General features: G+C 50.4%; 1 long non-coding RNA gene across 5 annotated transcripts in view; it reads left to right on the forward strand.

The window, feature by feature from the left end:
* Window positions 1-19,375, forward strand: part of LOC107512825 — a 187,055-nt gene that overhangs the window by 154,826 nt on the left and 12,854 nt on the right. The window lies entirely within an intron of this gene.

Genomic DNA, 19,375 nt, shown 5'->3' on the forward strand with positions numbered 1-19,375 from the left:
TGATGGTCTTTAAGTAGTGGCAGTCTGATTTATCTTTGTATTCCTGGACCTCACGTGCTGCCTTGCTTTCATTGAGTGGGTTGCAGTACTGGAAATGACTGTCTTGTGTAGGGTCCTAGTGACACTTCGGTGATGATAGGCTTGGCAGGAGTTAATAGATTCAAATAGAACCAGAGATACCATCAGGACATAAGGTGCATAATAATTTTTTTTTTTTTTGGCTGACTAATAGATAAGAAAGACTGTTTCGATTTCCCCAACGATAAAATAGATGAGTGGCTAGCCAAGGGAAGTTAGGAAGTCTTTGGTGGGGATTTCTTTCAAGACAAGAATAAGTAATTCCACTTTAGATGGCAGAAACATTTATCGATTTATTCAGCAGACACCGAGGGCCTACTTTACCAGTCGCTTGCAATCTGGTAGAGGAGGCAAAGGCACAAAACAGATTCACACTGTATGATTACTGCTATGGTGGCATAAGGACATTTTGCTGGGGGACCTTACACAGTTAGCCTCCATCCTTGAGGCTTCGTGATGGAGCTGATGTCTGCGCTGACCCTTCAAAGGAGAGTCTTCCAGGAGTTAGCTAGACAGGGGAGGCAAGCATTGCAGTGAGGGGTCCAGGCAAAAGGAACGGCCTCTGCAGAGGCTCAGAGCTCTGCGGTGTGGTGGAAGGTTCAGGGAGAGGAATGATGGGAGAAGATGAAGCTGGTGGGGTCGTTGGTGACAGCGGTCTAACGCGCCTCACGTGTTTACCTGACGGTGCCTGCCTAGGAAGGTTACGCGGCCAGGTGTACACTTTGGAAAGATCCATGCGACGAAGAGAATGAATTGAGGTGGAGCGGGGAGGGGACAGGTCAGGCCGGGCAAGGAGACCAGGCAGCAAGAAAGCTGCTCTAGTCATCCAGGGTTGAGGTGATGGGGACACCACTGGAAGTGGATTTCGAGAGCGATTCGTGGGGTAAAAAGGGAGAACAAATGATGCGAGGATCGTGGCGGAGGTCGTTCAGCAATATCATTCACCGCAAAGTGAAATGCAAGAGGAAAAACAGGTTTGAGGGGAAGATAAGGTGGCATTCGGACGTGTCGGCGTGCATTCAGGCCGAGTAAGCAGAGACGTTTGCGACAGGGAGCGAGCGGGAAGGTGGTGTATGTGGATTTGGACCTCGGGGTTTAGATACGCAGCAGCAGTTCAAAGCCAGTTACCGTATTGGTGGGGCTGACTTGTGTGGAGACCTATTTCAAAGCAGTGAATCACTCTTCCAAAGTTTTTATGTGGTATTTGAAATTTTTTTCTAACTAATTTGTAGTAACACTAAAAAAAAGTATATAATAATATGAAGAAGAAAGAAAAATTATTTCTGATCTCACTACCCAAAGCTCTGTTAATAATTGTGTATATTTCCTTCAAGTATTCTTTTGCACACAAACTCACACATAAACACACGCAGTATATAGAACGAGCATGTTTCCATATAAGCATTTTTATATCCCGCTTTTTAAATGAGCATTTTCTCCATGTGTTGAGAAATGCTTTAAAAACATTTTTAATGGTGCATTGTATTTTCTAATTTGGGAGTGTTTAGTGTATTTCGTTTTTAAAAAAGCATTTTTATATTACAATTATTTATCCTTTTAAGTGCATGTATCTTGGACATATTTTTAATGATTTCCTGAGGGTAGATTCTTTGTAGTAAATTCATTAAATCAAAGGAGCTTAACTTTTTAAAGATTCTTGACACTCTTTGCCAAATTGTTTTCTAGAAAAGTTGTACCAAGTTACACACATCAAAGAAATGCATGAAATGCCCATCTCACGCTATCTTCATCAGTACTGAATATTATCTTTTTTTTAATCTTTAGACAAAAACCTTACGTTACTTTTGGTCCATTTATTCAGCGGCGATTTAATGACTTGCCCAGTCTGTGCCGGGCATGTGGCAGTTTTTAATTGCTGCTAGTAAAGTTTAGCTTTTTCATATGTTTATCCGTTGTTTCCGTTTGCATGTGTTCAGTTCACGTTCATTATGAACGTTTCGATTGGGGCGTGACTGTTTCTATAATCTGTTTGAGGTTTGTGTGTGAATGAGATATTTGGGACAAGCATTTTTCTCAGCTGCTTTGATTTTTAATTTTGCTTATGTTTTTTTGAGATACAGCACCTTTACATTTTATTTAGTTGAATAAGTGATTTTTGTCTACTTTTTGCCCTTTGTGACTTCTGTTACCTTGACCTTAAGAATTCTTTCCCACCAGAAGTGAGAAAATATTCTTATCATTTTAAAAAATTAACTTTATTTTTTATAGTAAACTCACCAAATTAGAAATCAGATGTGAGGGAAAATTCTTTTTTTTTTCCACCAAGTAAATCCCCCAGCATTGTTCATTGAGTCATCTGTCTTTCCCCAGTTAATTTTTGGTGCTTTATTACCTTTTACTGTTGTAAGAGTCCACGAATTTTGGGGATATTAGGACCCAAATAGAGGATGTCATTATACTTTTTTCCAACATTTTATTATGAAACATCTCAAGCATGCAGCAAAGTTGAAAGCATTTTTCTGTGAACACTACACATACACCAGCTAGATTCTACAATTAATACTTTACCGGCTTTTCCTTTATCTAGTCATGCGATAATTTTTAAACCTGAACCATTATTTGAACTCAAAAGTAGAATATCAGACACATTTTCTCTAATTCTGTTTTTTTTCCCTCTAATCTGTAGGTTTGATTTCCAGGAAACTTTTAGCAGTTTCTATTAGCATAGTAAGATAGTGAACATCATAATAAATACCAAGAGAAACTGCTCCCAAAATATGTTCTGGTCTTCTAATTTTATGAATAGGGTTTGATTTTTAAGGGTTATGCTTGTTATTCACATACGATGAATTTGTTTTTCAACCATAAACCCCTATGAAGGGCTTCGTCCTCCAATGCGGTACAGTTGCTTTTTGCTCTTCTGGCTGGAACTGGAGGGGGACGTTCGGAAGAGGCGTAGAGAGGCCACACGGGAGGCACGGGGAGGCTCGCGGAGGTCTGTGGACCTCATTAGAGCCAGCCCGGAAGGCTGCCTGGGCCACGCTGCCCTTCGAAAGAAGACTTCTGCTAGCGTCAGGGCGCGTTTCCAGGTGGCCGCCTTCGCGCTCTGCCGCGGGAGCCCTTAGCACAGAGGCTGCTTTGCCCGGGGCAGCCCGTCGCCCCAGACTGCCCCTGCTGATGTTTGTCGTTGATTTTCCGTGGTTCACGGTGAGTGATCGGGTCACATCAACTCAGCTCAAGGAGCTTAATCAGCTCTTTCTTCCCAACCTGAATGACGAGCACCCTAAACTCCCCAGGAGTTTTTGAGGCCTCATAGCGTCCCGGCTCAGAGATGGGCTTGTGAGGGTGTCCTCACAGTCAGCTGGCTACTGCTACTTGGCGCGGCATACAGCCAGCTGAAGGTAAAAAACGCACAACTTGCATTCGAAAGACTTGCCTTTGGTTGCCACTAGAAATTAACCATGAGTTAATTTTTTGTATTGTTTTCCCATCTAAGTCTCAATTTCCTGTCCGTTAAAAAAAAAAAAAATTCGATTTTATTCAATTATGCAGAAGATTTGTTTTTCTTCATTCACAATCTATTATTTTAATCTAGAACATTGAATGTAGGTCAGTGTCCACCCCTTCCTCAGAAATCTGGGAAGACTATTTTTTTCTTCAGCTTCTCTGAATAATACTTTCCAGGATGGTATGACCACTGATGAAGTTCGCCAGACTCTAGATCTAGGGCTAGAATTTCAAAGCCATTAGCTACTGTGAAAGGAATGAGAGGGCATTCCTGAGATCTTTCAGAAGAGGAAGCCTTACTCACCGGAAGCTCATTCACTGACTAGCTGCTCCCTGAGCTCATTCCCGCCTCGACCTCTGGGAGACTCACTCTGTGGTCTAGCATCACCTTTGTTCTAGATTCTCTGCTCTTGATGAACAATGTTATATGGTATTGTAAAAGTCTGGCCAACCGATGCTTTGAAATTTTAGAATAGCTATACCGAGAAATTTTAACATGACCTGATCTACTGATCTCAATATTCAGAAGACGCATCCTATTCGAGTGAATGATTTTCAGGGGAAAAAAAAATAGTCTGAGTTTTTTTCTTGCCCCTGTCCCCTCTGTTATGCTCCAGCAAGAGTCAGCTCCTTGCACCCCAGACCCACCGTGCTGCTTCCCGTTACCCTGCCTTTGAAAATGCGGCCCCCCGCCCCCGTTCTCATGTCGCTGTCCACCTGTCCAACGCCGCCACGCCGTCAGGAAGCGGGCGCAGAGGAGCCCACCGCGCTCACCTCCCAGCGCACCGCTGCCTTTCTCCTTACAGAGACGTCACACCCACTCCACAGCATTTATGAGCTCAACGCACTAAAGCATTGGATTGATTTGACTTTCATAATTTGCCTGGAGCAAGAGAGGGTGGATGCAAAACACCGTTCTACCCTGTCATTTTCTGTGCTGTTAAAACTTACGGAGGGCTGACGTAAGAATCTACTCTTCCTACCAGTTATCAGCACCTCGGGTTCGCGACTCTAAATCCATAGCTAGTTTTGAAACGTAGCTTCCAGGCTAGGTCTGCAGGAAATAAGATTGTGAGCTCATAAATGCTGTGGAGTGGGTGTGACGTCATTTACCAGATCCCATAATGCTGGCACTGGGAACCCTGAGGAAGGCGTCCTTAAGAAAGTGAGTCACGCCCGTGTGGAACCTGGTGTTAACATGCCAGAGATAGAAATAGCTTTAAAATGAGTGTAAGGTAAAGCGTACAATGAAATTTGAGTATAGTCACAGGTGGTGGGGTCGTGTAACGGGTTAGCAAGGAAAAGCAGAGCTACGTCTTCAACTTTCGAGATGGACATCTTGACGAGAAAGCACTAACAACAGTGTTTTAGGTGGGCTGTGGCTGCGTTTCAGTGGCACCTGTAACGTACCGATTTAGCCGAGAGCCGTCGCATGAGAAACTGAAATATCACCGCTGCGATGATGAAGTACCACTTAGCTGTGACCTGACACATGCCAGTCACGACCGACCCAGAACGCCGGCTCGTGTGGGTCTGTTTCCTGCGGTCTCGGTGTTCTGGGGTCAGGCTTAACGAGGATAAGGCGTTTCTGTGTTCGAGGCCCTAATTTTGCATTCACGTGAACTGCGGGTGAGAACAGGCCTGACCCAGCGCAGGCGTAAGAGGTCAGCAGTAGCAGCAACACGGCAGCCGTACGACACGGTTTAGCCGAGCGCCGTATGCCAGGCACTGTGCCGGATACTTTACTCGGTTCTCTGTGTAAGGAAATAATCCTATGTGGCAGGCACTATCCCCATTTTACAGAGCGAAAACTAAGGGTCAGAGAGGGGAGGTCCTTTCCCCCAAGATTACACAGGTAATATGCAGAGGGAGCCAGGATTCAAATCACAGCAGCCTGGCTCCCAAGCCCAAGCTTTTAATTTGTATCCTATCCAGTTGTCATCCATAACTCTTATTCTAGAGGTATTTTTAGCCTTTGGGGCTACTCAGTTTCATTTGATATATCATTTTTTTGTAGCGGTTTTAATGTATTCGGGAGGAATGGATTCAGCCCCCAAAGCCGGGCGTTTTATTTTCGTGACATACCTCGATACCTGGATATAGTTCGTCATTAATGGTGCATATTACCACAACCTGCCCCGTATCTCCAGCGAACATGCCGTTGGTTAGAGAATGTCCAAAAAAAGGTAATTAACAAAGCGACTATTCCAACTACCAAAAAAAAAAAAACCCAAAAAACACCACCAACTCAGCATGGCCCAGGGCAGAACACCCTTTTTCGTTACTATTGGACATGAACAGACGCTCGTCAGCGTCGTGCCTTCTGGTAGGTTCAGGCCCGTACTGTAAGTGCACCGTCAGGATCCCGAAATCTGTCGTGTCGGGATGTTGTTGCCTGGTTGGTGACATAAGGCCTCGGCCAGGGGGCGCTGGTTTTCCACCGATACCATACGGCGCAAAGGCCCTCTGTGCTCTGGTCTCATCTCTTGGCCTTCCCCACCCTCCTTACCCCTGGTCCATGGTCTCTGGTCTGGCAAAATAAAGCGGGCCGCGCTTGCCCTCCGCATGGAAGCTCTTTTCTCCCCTCTCATCCTAGCCAACCATTGCTGTTCTCTTTATATGAAACCTCCTCCAGGCAGCCTTCCCTGACTGCCGAGGACCAGGTCGGGTGCCCCCGTGTGCTTCCACTGCACCCTCTGCTTACCCTTGGGACGCACACATCATACTAGGTTAACTTCCTGTTTCTTGTCTGTCTTCCCTGATGCGCATTAGCCCAGTAAGAGCCAGAATTGGTATTGTTCGCCTTGGGGTAGACACCTGGTACACAGGACAGTGCCTGACATATGGCCGACACTCAACAAATGTTGGAGGGAGAGGGGTAGGAATGACATACTTGGTGACAGTGGAAACTAACGTATGCGATGTCTAACCTATACAACTTGTGAGGTGCTTTCGTAGGCGTCACCTTGCCGCATCCTCACAGCAGCTCTGGAAGGTGGATGTCCTGATCCCCTTGCACTGACTTGCAAACAGCAGCTCGTCCCGGGCCCGGTGTGCTGACGCCCCCGGGATTTTGCAGGGCCAGTCTATAAAAGGGCACTTAGAACTTGTCACGAAAGCAGTGTGTCCGTCTTGTCCTGACCAACTGGACCCAGAGGGCGGTGGACAGATTTTCTCTCCCTTTCCTCCTTCACATCCTCCCTCCCCACACGGTTCCGGGGAAAGCCTCACAGCGACGTGTGATGACTCCTTTCCAAGTTCAAGGTGCTCGTGGGGACTCTTGTATTCGGCCGAGGCTGACTGCTGCCCTTCTTTCTTGGGGGAGTAGAACTTTTGGAACAGTCGAGAACTGGGGAGTGTGGTTCGGGTAAAGACCTTGAGCAGATTGAATAAGTAAGATCATGATGCACTGGGGAGTGAGCAATAAGGAAGCGCGCAAGGCGGGAGGTGCGTGAGCCCCCACACTGAGCGGGCGGGCAAGAGGGTGTGTGTGGGGCTGGCTTGGTCGGCCAGTCAGGGCCGCAGAGCCAGGACGGGCTATGCAATTTAACAGGTGAACAGATCTTCGTAACAGACCGGGGCGTTCTCCCAGGCCTGCAGGGCAGCGGGGCGGAAGCGAGGGAGCCGGAGCATCTGTAGACTCGGAGCTGGGATAAATGGCTTGCCCGGAGTGTGGGCCCCGCACCAGCTCCACGAGCAGGTAGTATCCTGAGCGGGGTAGGACCATCAGAGGAGAAAGAGAGAGATCTGGGCAGCATTTCCTAAATGTGAAAAATTCGTTTCGAAGCTCAGCCCTGCTCGGTTCTGGGTACTCCTGGCATTGTCGTCGAAGGGAGGCGTTTTTAAATTTCAAAGCGAAGTTAGTGATGCTGCGACAGTGGAACCTTAGACCGACTTCACAGATGCCTTCGGCGATTGGCGTCTCAGTCATTTGTGCTTGGTTGTTTGCAGGAGGAAGACACACTGGCACTTACTATGGTTTTATTGGGCGGGGGCAGGGGCGGGAAGAGGCGCCTTCCACAGGGCCACATTCAGAGACCAGAGCAACTCAGGGAGGTCAAGGGAGGCTAATGCTATCATTCATTCATTCATTCATTCATTCAACAAAGATTTCTTGAGCACCTACTGTGTGCCAGGCGCTGGTTAGCATTGAGATAACGATGATAATGGTGAAAAAACAGGCATGATCTTGATTATCATGGAACCTGAGAGAATGCACAGAACAGCAGTCCATGGAACAGTCAGGTCACACGCATGCTGTGAGGGAGAGGGTGCCCCGAGATGCAAAGGGGGGGGCCTGCCTTCCCTGCGGCTCCCTGAGCAGGTCCCCTCCAAGGTGAGAACTACAGGACGAGGAGGACTGTGTCAGCCCGAGGAGTTGCGGGAGCGGGTTCCACGCATAGAGAGCAGCAGGGGTCCGAGCCCCTGGGTCGCAGGCAGGTACCCTGTTAGGAACCAGGCCGCACAGCAGGAGGTGAGCAGCGGGCCAGCCAGTGAAGCTTCATCTGTGTCTGCAGCCGCTCCCCAGCGCCAGCATCACCGCCTCAGCTCCACCTCAGGTCATCGGGCATTAGATTCTCATAAGAGCAGCGGTCCCTGATGTCAAAAAGGTTAGGGACCACCAGACAGCAGCACAGAAAAGGCCGTGGACTGGAGAATGGGTTTGGCCTTTGAGGATCAGGAAGAGGGTGGGTGTGGCCCAGGTTTGGGGTGGGAGAGGCGAGCGGGTGCAGCCCAGAGGCCTGCAGTTTGGCCCCTCTCTGCTCTGGATAGCGTCCATCTCAGAAGTCCGTGGAAGCTCTTGAGACCCCCGTGAGTGTCCCCAGCCCAGGGCATCCCACGAGGGCCTTCGTCCCTAAGAGATCGCCTGCTCCTCTGCTCTTCCCACTAATGTCACTTGGGGAGGGGAATAAATGAGGATGTACAATGATAGCCAGTTTTAGGGAACTCGAAACCAGTAGTTATTTCAGGCACCAAAAAACTTGAAAATATGCCCCAGGGTCCATAAAATAACTTCAAGTAAAACTGATTTTAAAATGTGATCTGGCTTACTCCCCTGTGGGCCACCTGTGCCAGCCTTGTGAGCTAAAGAACTGGTCATGAATACAGCCAGGTAGTGGAATTGAAAACAAAAATCTTGGTTGATTCTGAAAAGTGGAACCTGCGTCGATGGCTTCCCCGAGTCCTGGGGAAGGTTGCCCCCGAATTAAGTGAAACTGTTTCCTTGGGGTCTGTTGTCAGGCTCTCTTTCTACTGTTGTCCCCCCATAAGTTTGGGAATGCTGGTCCCTCAGACCAGCAGGGTGGCCTCAGGCCCGTGACCTGCTGCAGAGCCCTGTGTCCCAGGGGTCTCCGTGCTGCCCGCGTGTGACGTCCGGAGGCAGGTCTCGCAGGGAGGCCTCGTACCGGCACCGTCCCCTTCACTCTTTGCCCCTGTGCTCCGGGAACCGCCTCTCCCTTCCTTCTGGGAGAAGTGAACTTTGAACTTAGAAGGAAGAGAGTGCTTTAGTGTTGTGTAAACACCGAGGTTAGAAGGAGCACCTTCTAAACTTTTACTACCTGCAGGGACAGGTGGATGCAGGAAAGGCTGACTTTTTTTCAAGGCCGCGTGTTGTGCAATGGAGTAGGATGCCTTTGAAGCCGCAGGAGAGCATAGCTCATCCACACTCATATCACGCCAAAGTTTCCCTTCATAAGATCTTATTTGCTTCAGTAGGAATTTCTGTGCCCACACTTAGCTGGATCTCTGGGGTGAGTCGTTATCTCCAGTCTGTAGTTGAAGGAAGCAGTTATTGTTGTTTTTTTTATTTTTTTAAGGTACTCTCCTTTCAAAGTTGTCCTGAGATGCCGGTCCAAAGCAGTTATCCCCAGAGCTGTTTCATATGGATTGTCCTTATCTCCTAGCCTGTACCCTTGCGCTCGTGTCTGTGAGGAAGGAAACAAACGAGAATATTCTCTCGTCCACTTACGAAGTGGAGGTAGACAGCGACTTAACGGCTCCAAAGGAGCGGGCTGTGCTGAGCTTGCGTCTGGGAGAGTGACCAGACCGATGAAAGGAGAAGTGCGAGATATTTTTAGCACGCCGGGGCTGCTCCGAAAAATTGGTTTCTTCTCCCCCACCCCAGTAATTCCAGCAGGGAAATTCAGCCGTAAGTGCATTTCCTCTAATTCCGTGTAAACCGTTGTTGCTCCTCTATTATACCTTAGAATACGCACAGCGCATGGTGAGTTGCTGGTCCAATGCGGTAGCTTTGAAACACACACAATTCAGTCTGAATGTGTGACGTTACTGTGAGGGCCTCGGAGGGGGCCCTTGGGTCCCATCATGGCCCGGGGACCAGTCCTTTCCCTCAAAAGTGTCGTTCTCCCTGGAAATCGGGGCTCAGGGACATAGTTCACCCTCTCTTTGCCCGTGTGGGGTGAGTCGAGCGTGCGTTGAGGTTCTGATGTTGAGAACGTGACCTCCACAATTAGGTTCAGATAATTTCTGGTGCACCAATTTAAACCACTAGCAATGTTAAATCAACTAAAAACTTAAGTGAGGCCGTAAACCGGGTACCATTTTAGAGAAGTGATAATAGGAAGGGGGCCTTTCTGGGGTATACGGGCTGCTTCCCAAGTCACCTTTGCAGACTGAGGGGCTTTTTTGTCTGATGAGAAAAATGTGAGTCACTTTCTAGACGAGGGTGTTTACCCCTCTTTAATAAACTTCTGCTTGGCTGGTCATCGTTTGAGTCGAGTTGATCTGCTGGCCACCCGAGCTCGAGCTCATGGTGCCAGTCAGAGCGTAGGGGAAACCACATGGGGCGTGGAGGACGCACGGGGCCGGGGCCGGGGCCGGGGGCGGGAGGCCGGACTCGCGCCTCTTCCCTCCAACGCCCCCCTCAGCACATCCCTCCGCCCCGTGAGTGCCCTGTGATCCGGGGCGGGTTGCCAGGCCCCTCTCGCGCTCCGTTGCGGCGAGGCGCAGGGCACAACACACGGCTCTGAAGTCAGGCCACCTGGGTCTGACGCCCCCTCTGCCGCTCCGTCGTTGTGACTTGGGGCAGGTTACAGTGACTTCATGGCTTTGCGCCCCAGTTTCCTCATCCATAAGATGGGAATGGTAGCAGCACCCAGCTCGTAGGGCTGCTGTGGGGCCTAAGTATTACTACATGTGTGGTGCCTGCAAGGTGACAGGCCCTTCCCGGGACGGATTGCAAACCTGCATTCCAGGGGACAGAGTCTGGTACCATTTCTCTTACCTCTTCAGGCTGCTTTGCTGCTGAGTGGCAGATAGTAAATGGTGAACGTGTTCTTGAGAGAGCCAGTCGGGGCGAGTGGATGGACCGGGGAAGCCAGAGATGGGGTGGGCTCCGGGTGCCCTTCCAAGCGTGGAGCGGGGCCCAGGGCAGCAGTCCTCGCCTGGCCAGAGAGGCGGCTGCTCTCGGCCCCACGTGGAGCACATGCCCCGGCGTCTCCCAAGGTGACCTGTGCCGTGGACACGGGCTGCAGGTACACAGCATAGCAGACCTGGAGGTGATGCCCCTACAGACTTGCCAAGGTCTCCGGGCAGCATTTGCCAGTTTTTCTGCACGTTCGAGGATTGTCGTCAGATTTGTGGGCGTCATTACTAGCTGGTCCTTTGTGCCGAAAACTCCTTCATTGAAACTTTTCTTCCAAACGCTCAGCTCGCTCCTCCGAGGGCCCAGCTGGCTGCCCTCCGAACAGACCAGTATGCTGTTCCTCGCAAATCAGCCAATATTTCGTGGCTTTCTGCCAAGGTTTTCAGTGGGGGAAAGTGTGTTTATGGGGAAAGGGCTTGTGCCTCCTTTCCAGAACTTACTTAGTGGTTCTGCCTGCATGGTGGAGAACCCTGTTCCCTTATGAGGTTCCACCCAATCCTCCGTGAGGGGTGACATCATTAAAGGCTGAGGCCAGAGGGCAGGAGATGGCCCTTCCACCACCCTGTGGGGACTGTTAAGGGCACCTGCCAGTCTGGGGAGACTAAGCGCATAGGGCATCTGGGACTGGGGAGCCAAGGTATGAGAGCGGATAAAGTTGTGTTGATTGTCTTGTGAGTCACGAACCTGAAATTTTGTCAGATCTCTGAGGGCAGGGGAGGGAACTGTCCTGAATAGATAATTAATGTCTTGCATTGACTTTACAGTGAGAATGGTAAATATTTATCACTCTAAATTGTTAGCCCAGAATGTCTAGAGAAGGCCAGCCACTTCTGGTGGCCAAAACCAAGCGTTCCCCAGGTTTTTGCAAACCTGGAAATCCTGCCTCTTCGCCTTGGAGGGGCTGGCCACTAGAATGGCTGTGTAAGGCTGCCACCTTGTGGCCAGCACCAGGCAGTGCGTGTGTGGCCTGTGGCTGGATCCTCTCTGTGAAATATATTAATTTCCAAGGCCTTCTCCAAAGACTTTTCTCAGTCGCTGCCTCACTACACATATCATCCCATCGCCAGGGCCTGACCATTGTGCTTCGGCATCTTTTGAGTCTGTGCTTTGCCTCTTCTGATTCCAGAGTCCCTGGCATCCAATAAACTTCCTTGATGAAAGCCCTTCAGGGGTGCCTGCTCTGCCAGGCTCCAGCTCCTCTCTCAGACCCCCGCGCCCAGCTCCTGTGCCCTGACTGGGCCTTTACACGTGTTCTTCTCTCCTTCACCTCTTACGTGCTAACACCTGCCCGTTCTTCAGGTTCGTCTCAGGTATCACATCCTTCCAATAACATACTGTAATGAGAGAGGGAGGGAGGCAGGAAGGAAATACACTGCCTTGTAACCGGGTGCTTTTATTTCTATGCCACAGTGTCTGGCATTTAACTGTCACTCACTAATTATTAGAAGTGATAAAGAGAGGACCTAGAAAGCCCCAAATCCCGAGGCGTTCCTCTCAGCTGCAGTGGAGCTCAGGAGAAAGCTAAGTCAAGGTGCAAGGCCCCTGGAGTGAAGGCCCTGCACGTCAGCGTGGATGGTAGGGAAACTGTCACTCGTTAATGTACCCTAAGTACCTTGCATATCCTGGGACTCAAGAATTATTTGCTGATGAATTGAATTACTTATTTGGTAGGCCGTGTGGCTATGGCACACCCTAAAATTTCTACTGATATTTGTGCTCTGTCCGTGGGTATAAGGCGCTGTGCTGGTCACTATGAAACCATCGAAGAAGCGAGTATTGTTCTATGCCCGCAGCAGTGTGTGATTAGTGGCTCAAGAACGTGGTGGTGATTAAACAAGAGAATGTACACGAAAGTGCCTCCACCCTGTAGACGGCCCCGCCCCACAGCCCAAGACTCTGTTGTTCCTCGTCATACATCACGGGTACCCGATAAGGCCCATCACCCCCAGCCTCACGTGCCCCCCGCTCCTGAGCCCCAACTGCAGAGACGGCAAAAAAGAATGTACCATGTTGTCTGTGTAGCACACACGGTTTCTGAAACACGCTCTCCTCACCGTCTCCCTTCCTGGTCCAACCTGTTCTTCCTTTAAAACTCTCCTCTTCCTTCCCAGTTCAGCCTAGACTTCTGCATAAAGCCTCCCAGCGCGGCAGGCAGAGCGGCCCTGCCCTCTGCCCAGCCCCCAGGCTCCCTGACACGGGAGCAGAGCGTGGTTCTCTCTAAGGGACGTGAACCTCCTGCCACGAGGACTCCGTCTTTTTCCTTTGCGCCCCTGGCGCCTGACACGACACGTGACATGGCGTGCTTGTCCCATAAATGTCGTTGATCAAGAGGACCAAACACATTACGAGGGTACAGTGAACACGAGTCGACTTTTACGCCGTTGAGACTGTGAGTGCACAGGGGGCGTGTGGAGCCTCCGGTCCAGGGAGCCTCCACAGAGGGAGCGGGGAGTCCTGAATGGGACAGCTTCGTTCGTTTGAAATGGGCAGAGGAGAAGAAGTGCCCAGGCAGGGTTGCTCAGTGTCTCGATGGCCTGCAGCTCACCCTCCTCCTGAAACAGGACAGAGGGAGGGAGCCCACAGAGCAGGGTGGTGGAGGCGGCTCATTTGAGTTGGTGTAGAGGAGTTATTTGAAGGAAGTAGAGAGAAGGCCCTGAAGGGCCGGACTCAGATGGTAGAGGGGCTTCGGTTGCACTGCAGGCTCCTGTGGGCAGGGGGCAGTGGGCACCATGTCTTACTTTTTAAAACCATGGCGACTTGATGGAGAAGGCGTTGGACGTGGGAGCCGCTTTGTGGCCCCGCTTTCATTTTATATCACGGCACTGAGGCCCACGTGGTGACCAAGACGCTCGGGACCCCACGCTAAGGAAGCCCCTCTGCTGCCTACTGCCCCGCCTGTAAGGGCCGGACCTTTTGTAAACAAAGGCTTTTTCCCTCTGGCGCTGCCCTTGACCTGGCTCTGAGCTGTTGATCCTTTGGGTCCATTCGGTTCTGTTCTGTCCCTCTGCCCTCGTGACTGGTATGGACCCGGAAGGTGGCGGCACCCACGCAGCAGGTGGCCTCCAGAGCTGAGTCACCACCCTGGGCACAGTGCCCTGGCGGGGCCGACTCAGGCAAACTGGGAACTCGCCACCTCGCCCAGCTCCGTAAGGGCTCCCAGTGCCACAGTGAGAACAGAGGAAAAATGGATCTTTTATGCATCTGGGGTATCACTGAGCTGATAAGGAAGTGAAATTAAAGCCATTTGAAGAACCGAAGAGGAAATTATCCTAATGTAATCTCTAGCCGGTGTCTTCGGCAAAGCACAAAGGGCTTCTCTCACAATTATTTTTATGGCCCATGGTCGTTTTATTTAAATATGCCAAAATTATCCACTTATGGTTATCTTTAAGAATGGAATGAAGAGGATTTTAAAATAATGTTTCAAGATTCTATTTGACCTGTGAATTAAGAGAGCCTAAGGAATAAAATGATAAGGAGAGATAGCTAAGCTGTTCATATTTTAGGAAATGACCAAAGGAGGTAGAGGGCTCTTTTTTTTTTTTTTAAGTTGTTGTTATTCGTAGATACCCTGATGGATTTTGTTTTTAAAAATAATGGTACTTTTATTTCGTTCCCAGAGAAGATAAAAAACATAGTGTTACTTTTGAAAGGAGGTTTAAAAAAAAAAAAGTCTGGCTTGTTTGTTACACCAGTGAATAGAGATGACCTCAGTCTCAAAAAAAAAAAAACAAAAAAAAAAAAACAAGCTAACCGTAATATCTCTCCTTGTCTGGCAAAATAACCTTTTTCAAGTAGCAAAAGAAGTATGAATCTGGCAACCTAGTCATCATTTCAGCTGATCAGAATTTTCCAAAAAAAAAAAGAATAAAAAAACCCTCTACATATTCATAATTGAACAATAACTCTCAGAAAACACCACCGGCTTACTCAGTTCCTATAAGGCCATAAAAACGTCTGGTGACAGTTAGTCAGCTGCCCGAGTACGAATGCCGTATGAGCCGGCACCACCGTGAGCTTTCAGAACTGGAGATAATAGGGTCACGCCTCTTGCTTTTTGAGCATGGAATTCTTTAACTTAAAAAAAAAAATAAGTTTAATGTATGATTTCAGATCAATCGAGGCTGAATCGAAACACATTTTGAAGTTCGAGGTCAGTGGATTCTAGATTCCATCCCAGTCAAAAGGGTCGCCGGACTCACTGGATTTGGGAGTGCAGTTTGGGAGAGGAGAGGGTTTTAAAAAGAGGGGAGCTTTATTCTTTAATTTTTGACCTGTGTGGCGTGGGAGAGCTAACCCACTTTTAGACGGAGATTGCAAAAAAAGCCAGTCCCGGGGGCAATGGCACAGAAAGGTCACACGCATTCAGCACCCAGTGAGGTGTGCCTGGCCTTCGAGAAGGCCACTCCAAAAGTACCGAGGTGGCAGTGATAAGCATCGAAGCCATGAGAAGGAACCCGGGAGGCACTTGGGTGCTAATGAGTTAAAAAGACAGAGGCATCCATGAGCGAGTTCCCGAGTTCCCGCCTGGGCACGGGTTTGTTTGTCCTGGCCTTCTGAAGTCGGAGCCAACATTCTTGATGGTTTTGAATGATTCAGAGTGTTTCACTCTTGGCAGGGCCGCTTTCCACACATGGGCTTGTGACCGAAACCCCTTAGGTGAGGTCCAGAGCAGGACCCGGCCTCACGCTTCGGGTCACATTTTAGAATCGTTGTAGTTTAAAAGACCCAAAGCAAAACTGTCAAACACAGCTTGCTTGTTCCAGAGATGAGGAGACCGAACTAGAGGACTTTGGTTGCCAGAGGTCACAGATCCGGAAGTAGAGGCCAGTCCCGGTCAGGTGTCCTTTCCCTGGCCACGCAAGGTCCTTGCCCGAGCCCTGGGAGGGGGCTCAGGCGGGCCCTGGGCCTCCCAGCTGGGAGAGGCTGCTCGCTGTTTGAAGAATGTTCAAAATTACTTAGGTCAGAAAGGAGAACCTCATTTTTACAAAATGAAACAAATCAGCTACTTTTTGGTGGTAGGCAGCTTTTACGAAATATCCTTTGTCAGTGTGTGACTCCTATGAGCTCCTGGGTAGAAATAATAATCAGATTTCTGTCTATGTGCTAAGAGACTCTCTCTTTTTTCTTTTCTTTTCCTTTCTGTGGATTAGAATTCACTTATGCCATGCTAGTTCTTATTAAAACAAACTTTGACTCCTTCCCACAGGAGAAAATTGAGCAATGTGCTAAGAACGCGCCGTACCCTTTCAGGCACTGAGTAAACGTAATATGTAGAAGATGCTCTAGAAACTTTTGAAAGTGCTTCTTGGTAGCAGAGTAAAGGGGGAGACGGAGAGGAGGCTGGGGTAGAGAAGGTGACCCCCCGCCCTCTTCCTGCCTGGCTTCTGGAGGCCCATAGGAAGGGACTCATTTCCCAGAAGCCCGGGCGGGAGCCTGCCGGGCCCACCTGGGGCAGTCAGGACCTGTTCTCCTCCAGACCCTGCAGCACCTTCGCCAGTGACGACAGCCATAGAAAAGGCCACCCAGGTCGCTGCGCCCACCGACCCTCTCTCCCCTGAGCTCCCCCCGCCCTCGGAGGGCCATGTGGCCTTTTTGGACAGCAGCCTGAACCTAGAGATGGAGTAATTTATCTAAGGAGGACGACCCGGTCATAAAAGGGGGTGGGCACCGGATTCCTGCCCTCTTCCTTCCAGATGGCATCTAAGCAACTGTCTTGTCACTTTGTCATGTCGGTGGCACAATTATTATAAAACGTCCCCCTCCCACCCCGCCCCGCCCCCACCCCACAAGAGTGTCCACTAAATGCGTCATAAGTACCAAGTTAAGCATCTCCAGCCTGATCTTTTCATAGGAGGGACCGATCCTGAGTCCTGGCAGTCAAGTGCCACGTCCCCTCCTCTCAGCCCATGTGGAGGAAAAATCGTCTTGCATTGAGCTTCTTGCGTGATTCTGGAAATAGATAACAGTGTTTCTTCCTTCTCATCCCCATACAAGAAGGAGAATCACTTGGCTGTGTCCAGACCTCTCTTCCAGGGAGGCGGCTGCCTTCGCGCACGTCACAGAAGTGGGCTCGCGTCCGTGAGAGGGAGAAGAGTCCGGGAGGCCGGTTCGACTTAAATCTGCCTTGGCTTTAAAAACATAAAGTCTTGCCTTGTTATAGCTGTACGTACTTAGAAACGTATAAACTGGCCAGTTTGAAATTGAAGCTGTGGGCAGAATTTTCCTAACAGAAAGCCGTAAGAAGGGAATGATAGGAAGCGTGTTGTTTTCTGCCTGAGGGCTTCGAGCCCTCGTTGGTTTGGAAGGCCCCCTCTGCCGCCCTTGGCTGCTTCGTTCTTGGGTTCCTGGGGCGGGTGCTGTGCTGATGGCCTTCCTGTGCGAGGGGAGGGCTCGGGGAAGAGGACCGGCCGGCCCGCCCCTCCCCTGCGGGGCTCGCGGTCACGCGGGGCTTCCTGTGCCCTTGCCGTCACGTGGCAGTGTCCTCGAGTCCCAGCAGTGCACGTGACGGCCCCGCCTCTGCCTCACCCCCCGGCGTGAGTGTCGCTCGGCGCGCGGGGCGCAGTCATCCGCCTTCGGCCTTCTGAAGGAGCCGGGGTCTGGGAATGGGGCTCGCGGTGGAGCTAAAGGTCATCGCACAGGGCGTCATTTAATCTGTTCCCTCCGGCCCCAGCCAAAACTGCATTCCAGTCAAATGGCCACCCGTGTACCCTACCCATTAAGGCAATTTGGGGAAACCCAGAGGGAACTGACCACCCCCATTTCCTCTTGCCCATCGCTCTGTAGGGTGGAGAAGAGTTGGCCCTTGGGAAAGCTTATCCGGACCCCAGAGCCTGGTGCCTCACCTGTGGGCCCCCGTAGCCTCTGGAGTTTCCCCATCCTAGTATCTGTCCCCCGTCATAACTGTATACTTGTCTGTACGCCCCACTAGCTTGCGAAGTCCATGCGGAGCACAGCGCTTCCCAGCTACTAAGTCTTAACAAGCATCGGATTCTTCTGCTCTTCGTTAAAGGTTTCCTCTCATCTCCTGCCATCCCAAATCTCGAATTGAGAGAGAGCGTGCTGCCCTGTCTGTCTGTCTGTCTCCCTCTCTCCCTCCCTCCCTCTTTCCCCGCCCCCTCCCCCACACCTTCTCCCACATCCCTTGCAGTCGAACTTCCCAGACGGACGCCATGCTTGCTAAATGCAGTGGCATTTCCCCGTTCTCAGTTCTCATTGATCTACACTTTCCTGCTAGAGTAAACACAATGTTACCTCCCCTCCCTGAAGCCCTCCTACTTTCTGTCCACCTGCCCGGGCCATACCTGTGGAGTCCAGCTCAGGCCCCCTTCCCCTATGAAGCTCCCCTGAACCCCAGCCAGCTAGTCAGCAGCCTCCAAACTCATCGAATTCTAAAGGACCATGGTCCTTCTTTCTGTCAGCCTGACACACTTGAGCACTTCATTCATTCCTATCTGTTAGACTTCACCATGGCTAGATTCTAAGGTCGCCTGCGACTGTGTCCGCACCATCTACGTAGACGGTCTCCGAGCCACGTCCAGCACGGTGCTGGGCCCTTAGGAAGCCGCAGTGCACGTCCAGCTTCGCTGGGCCCGTGTCTGTCAGTAGTGCGAGAGGCGAGGCCTTGCTGCTGGTTGCTCCCTCCGGGAGAGCAGCGCCCGACCGTGCAGTGTGCGGCCACTCCCTGCACAGGGCTCCGGGGCCCGGGCACGTCCGTCTTTGCCCTCAGAGCCTGTGTCTGCCGCCGACGCGCTCACCTGCCGTGTCTGCTCTCGTGCCCCTGACCCTCGCGCAGCCCCTGCTGCGTTGTAAACCGAGTCGGCGGTCTGAGAAAGGCTTGGCGCATCCTCATCGCCGTTGGGGATCCTGTCTGCCCACTCTCTACTCCTTGTGACCTCCCATGGCTTACGCGCTACTCTTTCCTGCCACAGAAGCCCCCAGACCCACAGCCTCTACATACTGACGCCGAAGGCTATTTTAGTTTTTCACGCCAATTTTAATGCATTGGTTGTATATACTTTGGAAATTTTATCCAAGATGTTAGATGTGCTATCCCACCATAGAGGGATGTGGGGGGGGGGGGGTGGTTAACATTTATTAAAGCCATCAGCGTACCACGGGTTTTATTTGAGTTGTATTTCCACAACTCTGGGAATTAACATTATTAGTCCCACTCTATCAGTGAAGAAACTGCAGCTCAAAAAGGGTTAACTAGCTTGTCCAGGCCTCAGAGGGAAATTGTGAATTCAGGTCTTTCCGATCTCAAGCTCATGCCGCTTGTCTCTCTGTTCCCAGCCGAGATGTGCCATGAAACGGGCGGTCACTTGGTAGCACTCACGTTAAAGAGCAGCGTGTAAGTACATTAACTCAGACAAGCAGGTGCTCATGAGGAAAGGCAAGAATAAGGAAAGGGTATTTATTGGTAGATTGGATTCTAAGCAGGGA

This window comes from Rousettus aegyptiacus, unplaced genomic scaffold (assembly GCF_014176215.1).
Source record: "Rousettus aegyptiacus isolate mRouAeg1 unplaced genomic scaffold, mRouAeg1.p scaffold_m13_p_13, whole genome shotgun sequence".
Classification (NCBI taxonomy): domain Eukaryota; kingdom Metazoa; phylum Chordata; class Mammalia; order Chiroptera; family Pteropodidae; genus Rousettus; species Rousettus aegyptiacus.